Source organism: Pinus tabuliformis, chromosome J (assembly GCF_031772625.1).
Source record: "Pinus tabuliformis cultivar Carrire ecotype Pingquan chromosome J, CPIR1, whole genome shotgun sequence".
In the NCBI taxonomy this organism is placed as follows: domain Eukaryota; kingdom Viridiplantae; phylum Streptophyta; class Pinopsida; order Pinales; family Pinaceae; genus Pinus; species Pinus tabuliformis.
Genome location: NC_142295.1, coordinates 1,281,399,800 through 1,281,409,126, shown reverse-complemented (window position 1 = coordinate 1,281,409,126; position 9,327 = coordinate 1,281,399,800).

The following is a 9,327-nucleotide window of genomic DNA, read 5'->3' as shown; positions in this document are numbered from 1 at the left end:
TTGCTAACACATGTCCTCAAAATTTGATATGGGACCAACATGAAGATATTTACCCCAATCTAAGTGAATGGGGCACTCTTCCTTACAATTCTACTCTTTTCCTTGGATGAGAGGTTTGGAGGGAACTATGCAACAACTAGGTAGTTGGCTATGTTAGAAAACTATGGGTAGAGAACTGAAATAGAAAATAAATGCTCATATGGAAGTTGATCATCAATCATTCCTTCTGCACCTGTAGGAAAAGCAAGTCTAGACAAAAAATTTGGAACTACATTTTCTCTACCTGGCTTATCAATGATAGTTAAATAAAACTATTGTAATAAAGTAACCATCTAATAATTATAGCATTAACATTAGGTGTATTCATTAAATATTTGATGGAAACATGGTCAGTATGCAAGAAGGTTTGATAAATAGTGATGTAGTGTCTGAATTTTTTCATGGAGTGGACAATAGCTAGGACTTCCTTTCCAGTGACAATGTAGTTTAATTCAATCTTGGAAATATTTTTGATAATGAAGTAAATGGAATAACACAATTTGCCATCTATTTGGCCTAGAGCTATGCCTATAGCCTTTTCAAATGCATCAACATGGATGTGAAAAGGAAGATCCCAATTTGGGCCTTTGAGTATGGGTGCAGTAGTCAACTTGTCCTTCCTTGGAAACTTTCTGACCAGCAAAATTCAGAGTCCTTGGCTAGCAGTCCAAACAATGACGAGGCTACTCATATGAAGTATTTGATAAATCTCCTATAGTATCCAACTAGGTCCACGAAACTCTTGACATCCCTCTGCTTTTGAGGAGTAGTGACCCCTTTTATTATAGAAATTTTATTTGGGTTGTCTTGTAGTCCTTCTTTGGACATTGAGTGACCTAGAACAATCCCTACATTCATCAAGAACTTACACTTCTTAGGAATAAGGAATAGGTTCATTTCAATGCACTTATTTAATACTTTCCCCAAGTTAGGGAGAGCCTCTAGGAAATCATACCCATAGGGAGTGAAATCATCCATATAGATTTCTACTGAGTCATGGATTAGCTCAACAAAGATGCTCAGAACATCCCTTTGAAAAGTGGTAGGGGCATTAAATAATCCAAAAGGAAGGACCGTATAAGCAAAGGTACCCCAAAGAAAAGTGAATGTGGTTTTATCTTGGTCCTCGAGGCTGATATAGATCTGATTGTAACCAATAAATCCATCCAGGAAAGAGAAGAAATTCTTCCCTACAAGACCATCCAAGACTTGATCAATGAAAGGTAGAGGGAAATGGTCTTTTCTAGTGGCTTTATTTAACTCAGTATAATCCACACAAATCCTCCATTTTCCATTCTTCTTTGGGACCAAAACAAGAGGAGACACCCACTCACTATCTGACATGGGGTAAATGAATCTTGCATACAATGACGTCTGCAGTTCTTATTTGACTATATCTTTGAGGGCTGGGTGCACTCTCCTTTGAGGTTAGTGCATTGGTTTGCAGCCTTCCTTGATGTAGATGTGGTGAATAAACACTGAAGGTGTTGTGGGGGAAAATGCCTATGCAGGACGATCCTATCCACCTAAGGTGTGACAGTGCCTTAGCAACAAACGAATATAGCTACACTGGTTTCTTCCTTTATGAAATGTGAAAGAAGAGAGATCAATAGACTTACCGGTGTCCTCCGTTTGTCCCTCGATCCAATCTCCCTTCTCTTTGGGTGTTCACAGCTACTTGCCTTCTTGCTTATCCAGCTACAACTTCCTGCAAGATCACAAGAGAACAGCTACTTGTGACAAGAGAACAGCTACTTAAGACAAGAGAAGAACACTACACAAAGACAAATGTTCACATTCATAGCTAATTTAGGATTAGAAATAAACCAAATACACTAATACATTTATACATCAAAATACATCAGCATATAGGAGAAACCAAGATAGCTTTATTGATGAATAACAAGGTTCAGGAAGAGATACGACCCAGAGGGCTCCAATCTAGCATCTCCTTCCCAACAAATGGAATTCCTATCTTCAACCCCTTCAAAGCATTAAGCACCCAATGATTCCAGTCTCAAACCAACAACAATTCTTTGCAATAACAAAATTCCAGCCTTTAGATCTCATGGAGAAGAGATCCATATATAGATGTTTGGAGAGAGGATGAGTCAGCTTGAGATCTGACTAGTGTCCTCTCCCTCTATCAGTTCTTGAGTCCACTTGGAGGTTCTTGCTTCCACTTGGAGATTTGGAACCTCTTACTCATCACCAGTCGAATTCCCTGAGGCAAGTGTCATTTTGGAAGCTTCCTGGGTTCTGACACCTTGAGGAATGAGTCTGCCACTTGTCCAATCTCGCTCAGCGCAGGTAGCCAGTGTTGGAGTTGACATTCAGCGCAGGTAGCCAGTGGAGCCATTGACATTCAGTGCAGATGGTCAGTGGAGCAGTTGACATGATCCTGAATTGACTTGTTTTTGAGCAGTTTCAGGTGGAGAACTTTTGTGAATTGTTGTGGTTTGTTAGCCTTGTTCCTCTAGGGGTAGGAACAACATGTTTAGGGACTTTGGATCCCTTAGATTATGGACATTTCATGCTCAATGCTGTAAGGCACAAAAATGTCTATAACAGTTGCCCCCTAAAGTATGAGGCTGTTTATCGGGCGAAATGCTTTATCAGGGGGATCCGAAGTTCATCCAATGCTGGGAGGGAGACCTGTAATACAATACAATACAATACATTATTTTTCATACTGCTTTCATGATCTAGCTGAGGCGGGCATTCCCATGCTCAGCTTTATAAATACATTTTTTCTGTACATAGAACAGACAATCGTCTGATGATAGACTGATAATTTTGATGAAATTATCATCCTTTGAGTAGGATGATTATCTGCTGCAATGGTGTACATGTCAATGTCTTTATCTTTCCTGAATATATATCGCAGCCCGGATGGATGAAATTAGATCCGGGGTCTTCAAACTCGTTCGATCTTCACTCTAAGTACAAGTCGATCCATGTGAGAATTGTTCTGAAGTCGAACATGGAAAGACATCGCTTGATTACCGGTCAATGATGTAAACAGTTAACAAGCGCGAGAGGAATCATTGATAATGATAATGACCCTCAAGGTACTGCAGTACAATTTACGTGGTGTGAATAAAGGACTTGGCGTCGAACACCATGCAAAATCTTCTGGTCGAAGGTCATTGATGTATACCTGTCACCGGAAGTGAGAAACTTGCCATCGTGGCATGCAAGCTTCAAAGTACTGAAGGGGTTGTTCCTAGATCAACTTCCTGGATAATGAGCTGATGTCGACAAGAAGCGATCTGTCACAGGAGGGCTTTAATGAATCCCACATCAGTGACACGGAACGGAGCTAACGATTTTAATGGAGGTGAAAACGATTTGTGACATATGATTCAGGGTGGCGATCATGAATGGATGAAGGATAATGTATGGCAGTGGATGGGACACGGTTGACTCTTTCTAAACGACTTCTCTTGAACATATGGCGACACTGATGCGATGGATCAGTAGCATTACCCCAAATATGGATGGTATGGCGAGACCATGGTGATGTGACCGGTGAATGAAACAACCCAACCCGATTGTGGTACGGAGGAAAAGTGTCATGTTCAAGAGCGACTTGCTACCATCAAAGTTTTCTTTAGTTTCTCCCAATTTTTCCCCAGTCATTGCTGACCAGTACCTCTTTATTTTTGTCAAGATTGAGGAGGATAACATATGCTTGTTCTATAACCTGCCCTTTGGGCAAGCCCATCGCTATGTTTTAACGAGCCTAGCGATAGTGAAACTCGTTCTCGTCTAAAGACAAGTTTGTCGCTATTTAATGATTTTAACGAGTCTAACGACAAGGATAACTTGGTCCTTTTCATTTTTAGAGAGTCTGAAAAGGTACATAAAGTCAACTCCAAAATTCCTTTTTCGTCATCTAATCCCTTAAGTCCGAAAAAGTATAAAACAATACAGAAGGGATGAGTTTTCGATAGTTTTAACGAGCCGAATAAAACAAGCGCTTGATCTTTTTGTGCAATAATCCCTCAGGTCCAAAAAGATTAAAATCTAGAGGAGGGATAGCTCTTCCGGTCGCTTTAACGAGCTGGAAGGCCAAAACTCGGCAATCTTTTCATATTTTACGAGTCAGTTGAAAAGAGCTTAAAGAAGACTCATCTTTTGAGGAACGAGTGATAAACAGGGATAGCAGTTGATTCCAGGTACAGGTTGGAATTTTCCAATCACGACAGTGTCACAAGGATGGCTAGGTGAAATCACTCTTCGCAGCTGTTCCTCAAAATGGGTAAACAATCATATGGAGGTGAACGATCGGCCAAATGAAAAGTGGAGGTGACGGTGCAAACACGACCAAGGCTTTAATGGCTGATGATATTACATTCACAGTGGTTATTTACCGGGTAGGTTAATTTTTTATTTTAAAATGAGCTTAAACGCTGGTGGAAACACTTGCTCATTGCTTATGTTTATTTTTTAACGAGCATGAAGTCCGCGTTAAAACTGCTCGGATCTTGCATTTATTTTTTAACGAGCATGAACTTTATGCTAAAACTGCTCGATAAGTTTGCATGCCCCCGACATAATAACGCAAATCGAGGTGCATGCCCCCCAAGCTTCATTGCATTCAACTCGGTGGTTGGAATGAAGGTTTCCCTTTGAAATTTGGAAAGGGGATTTGTTTCATTTTTTAACGAGGTTGACACGAGATAAGAACTGTCCTCAGAGTCCAGATCCATTAGATATAGAAGGTTTCATATTCCACTGTGGCCACTTCCGCCAGATTACTTGGAGGCGGTAGGGAAAAAGTACCCATTAAAGCAGGGTCTTTTAGGAGACCTACTCTGATATTTTTGAGTGAATGATTGCTTCCGTGGATCATTCGAATGCTTCCCGTAACTTGTGAACTATTGGGGAGAAAAGTTTGTTGGTCGAAGATTGTAATTCCTCCTTGGAAGGGAAATGCAATCTTCCTGAAGTAGGTCGACACAACTGCGGCCATGGCATAGATCCACGGTCTTCCTAGTAGGATGTTGTAATCAAGATTCCCATCGATGACTTCAACATCTATTTCTACTGTTTTCCCTCCTAGTTCAACTTTCAAGTTATTTAGGATACCGTATGGGGTATATGTCCTTCCGTCAAATGCTTTTAACGTCGTCGCAGACCGCGACAAGGTTGGAGATCCTAAATTTTTCCAGCAACTCATCGACATAATACATGTAGATGCCCCCTCATCAATAATTGTTCGATGAACAGTTTTGTTGAGGGCTTTCACTTGGATAAGGAAAGCTAGTTGAGTTGGTAACTGAGGGTCATATCCTTTATGATCAAAGGCCACAAGATTGGAATCCATTGGGTCAATCCCACCTATTGCTGATAATAAAGCTTGCTCTTAGGAGAAGCAATTTTGCGGTACCTCAAGTGTCGACATAGCGGACGGCGATAGGGCCAAGTCCTCTATCTGTGCTATTTTTGCACGAGGATTAAATGTCGACTTGTGTACTACTCCCTTTGGCGACTTTATCATTTGTTCAGGAATGATGGGTAGCACAACTTTGGTCAAAGTTGTTGTCGAACTATTAGGTCGTTCATTAGCCTTGTTATTCGACACCTGTGGATTCGCGTAATCTTTATTCCTTGTCAAAGCATCATTTTGCTGCTTTGAGATAGACAACATAAGCACTTGGGATAGGGAAGCATTTTGATTAGCAACCAGTTTGGTACCCGGGCTTGGAAACAGATCAGTCGCTACTGCTGAGGTTTTTGAACTCTTAAAGAGTTTCTTAACTTCAGCTATATGTGGACAATCTCTCGTCCAATGATCCTCATCGCATATATTACACCCCGCAAGGGGTTTCCTTTTTCTCCCTTTCTTTTTCTTCTTGCCCCCTGGTTGCTTCAGTTGTTCGCCCTTGTCGGTCGACACGACATTTACTTCCGAGGCAAGAATTTCATCTTTTGCATTTTGATCTGAAATCTTACGGGCTTTCTTGGACGTAGCCTTTGTCGATTTCGTGTTTGTCGTGCCAATCACGCCATCGCCGGCATGAGAGTCATTGTTTGATTTAGGAGGAGGAGGAATTGCGAATTCCGGGCTAGGGGCGTCAGGTATTTTGTCGTAGAGCGTGCCAAACTGAGTATAGACCAAGTCCAGATATTGCGCACGAGAGATGACTTGCTCTTCCGTTACGACTCCCCCCTTTGCCACATCTTCTGTGATTGTAGGAAGTAAAGACTTGATAAACCATTCAGCTAATAGCTGATCGGGAATGTACGTTTTTACCATCCTGCGACGACGTCGCCACTCATGTATATGATCAGATATGTGAGTGGCCGTTGTCTGTTTGAAGTTGGTAAGGAGTTCTGTTCCCGTTTCATACCTTATCGGTAATTGAAAATGGGTTAAAAAGGTTGTGGCTAAGGTACTGAAGTTGTCGAACGAAGCTCTAGGCAATTCAATATACCATTTTGCCGCTGGACCGGTTAACGTCCTCTGAAAAAGGCGAAGCCTTATCGAATCATCATTCAGTGTGTTTGATGAACACCACAGATGAAATGTCATCACATGATTTGACGAGTCTTCACCCGGATTTCCATTAAATTTAGGAATATCTGACAGACGTTTATGCGGAATCGCTGGCCACCAAGGGGCATAAGCAATTGGATCATTCGTCAGCCGGTTTAGATCTGGTAATTCTAGAGTTGCTACAAATGGCAACTGTTGATTCAGGTTAGGCGAAGCATACCCAGGATAAGATGGAATCGCCTGAGCAGTGGGTCTTTGCATACCAGTATAATGTATTTGATGCTGGCAACTTTGACAAGGTTGATGGGCACAACCATTATAATATGGTTGTTGATAACCGCTTTGGAAATGCGATTGTCCATTACTTACAAACACTTGTTGCTCAGGTCCTGGATATGATTGCTGGAATGGGGGTTGATGAGTTTGAACCAGCTCTGGTTGTTGGACCATTTGCTGTTGTCCAATACTGGATGATTGACCAAGATGAGGAGTCATAGTACTTGTTTGAGCCTGAGTCGCTCTGGATAAGGAGGCACTAACCGGAGGTTGCGATTGAGTTGTCGAGACAAGGGGCTGTTGTATGGCAACCTGAGAAACTTGGGGTTGACATGCCACAGGTAGCGCTTGTACTTGCGACGCAATCACCATACCAGGTATAGTGGCAACATTCGACACAGGTTGGACTGGTTGCATTGAATATGCAACCCTTGGTTGTTGAGGCAGTATTGGTACCCATCCGCTGGATGTAATTCCAGTTTGACCTGAATTTTGTTGTAAACTTTCATATGGTTGTTCTCCGGGGGGGAACAATGAAAGGGCATATTGTCCTCCATATGGTGGCAATCCAGTACTTAAAGGGTAGATTGGCCTTTGAAGACACATTGGATCTAGTTTATCCAAAAGATTTTCTAGCGATTCTACAAGAACTTTGTGATGAAGGTAGACTAACTTCGAAGATCAACGAGGGAATGGTGATGATTATTCCGTTTAAAATAAATTTTAACGACGCTTGGACACAACTTGCTTTTTCAATTTTAAAGAGTCGAGAAAAAGCTAAAGATTACTCTAGTCTCCTTCAATGTTTTAACGAGCCCGAAGTGACAAATGCTCGGATGGACTTTTTCTGTTATAGAGTTTGAAAAAGGCCAAAAGAAACTGCTCTGGAGTTCTAGGCAGAGGGTGTGCCAAAATTTTCGCAAAACCGCAGAATACTTTTTAAGGTACGGGAGGTCGATCTTCGTGAATGCTGTGTTCACTGCATTGCGATCAATAGGACGGCCTACACGGCTTCCTAAGGATAAAGGATATATGCCTATAGGGGTCTCCCAATATATACGCGACGATACGTGGGAGCACAATCCGTACTAGCGCTATCGTCCCTCAGGAGGAATCACCCACCTTCCACGAGATCAACAGTCACTAGGCTTAACGACGCTGGAACACGTCTCTAGCCTAGACCTCTATGTTGTGCGTTATGTTACAAAGCGTTGTTAGGTTCATTCAGTTTATTTTAGGTTGATCTTTTTAAAGTTTGCCTTTCAAGGTTCACCACGAGATGTATGATACAAATTCCTAAATGCAGTCTAAAGATGATAAGCAAGCTTTATATCTTTTCAACTTTGAAAATCCTAGCTACTGAGGGAAAAGAAAGACACCATCTTTTCTCAAAGAGAAATCAGCACACTCTAATGCACTTTTCCTAAATCCAACATGCAAACTATCAAATGCAAAATGCACAATGCAGGTGTTTGTTTTCCGCTTTCTTAGTATTGATGCCTACAAAGAAAGCTTTTTGTACAACTTTGAATTTGCTTTTAAATGATCAATACAAACAAGTTCACTTTTTCGAAATCAGAGAAGATAGAAGAGATTACAATACTTAACGATTTTCGAAATAAAGACTTGTTTTGACACTTAAAAGAGACAACTTCAAACCAATAAGCAAAAGTAAATGTATAATCACTCTGCAAACAGCCAATGAACTCTCTTCTAAGATCACAATCAATCAGATCTGAATCAAAGGCTACAGGATGACTATTTTACTTACGCAAAGGAAAACTGTAAATGACGCCACAAACACATAAAAACACTCACAGTCTTTTTGTACAAAAGGAGGCGGAATCTAAGCAAAGAAAAGGAGTTATCTGACTGGTACCTATGCTGGTTAAAGGCTGCAAAAAACAGAGATCAAAACAGGGCAACAGAGAGCAGAGAACCCCAGCTGCACAAGGCCAAACTGGTTCAGCGCAACCTCAACACTGAGGACTTGACGTTCAGCGCAGGTAGCCTTCACGGGACCTGCGTTGAAATGCAGACTGCCTTCACAGTAGTTGCGCTGAATGAGAAACTCTCGTTTCTCCTGGGTTCTGGGTCACAAATTACTCAAAAATCAACAGTTTCAGGCCAAATCAGAAACACAAGCAAGGTATAATCAAAGGGATGCTTTGAAAGCTACTAAGATCTATCACAAGGATCATCAAATCATTTGTGAATCCATTGTTCAGATCATAGACAAGTCCAACAACTGGATCAAAGCAGCAACTTTCTACTTTGCATCCAGGAAAGATGCAGTTCGATTGTTGCTGTCAAGTCTATGAAGTAAACAAAGGATGGAAACACAAATAAAATGACTAAAAAAATCTTCCCCAGCAGAGTCGCCAATTTGTTGTGGGGAAAAATGCCTATGTAGGACGACCCTATCCACCTAAGGTGTGACAGTTCCTTAGCAACAAACGAATACAGCTACACTGGTTTCTTCCTTTATGAAATTTGAAAGAAGAGAG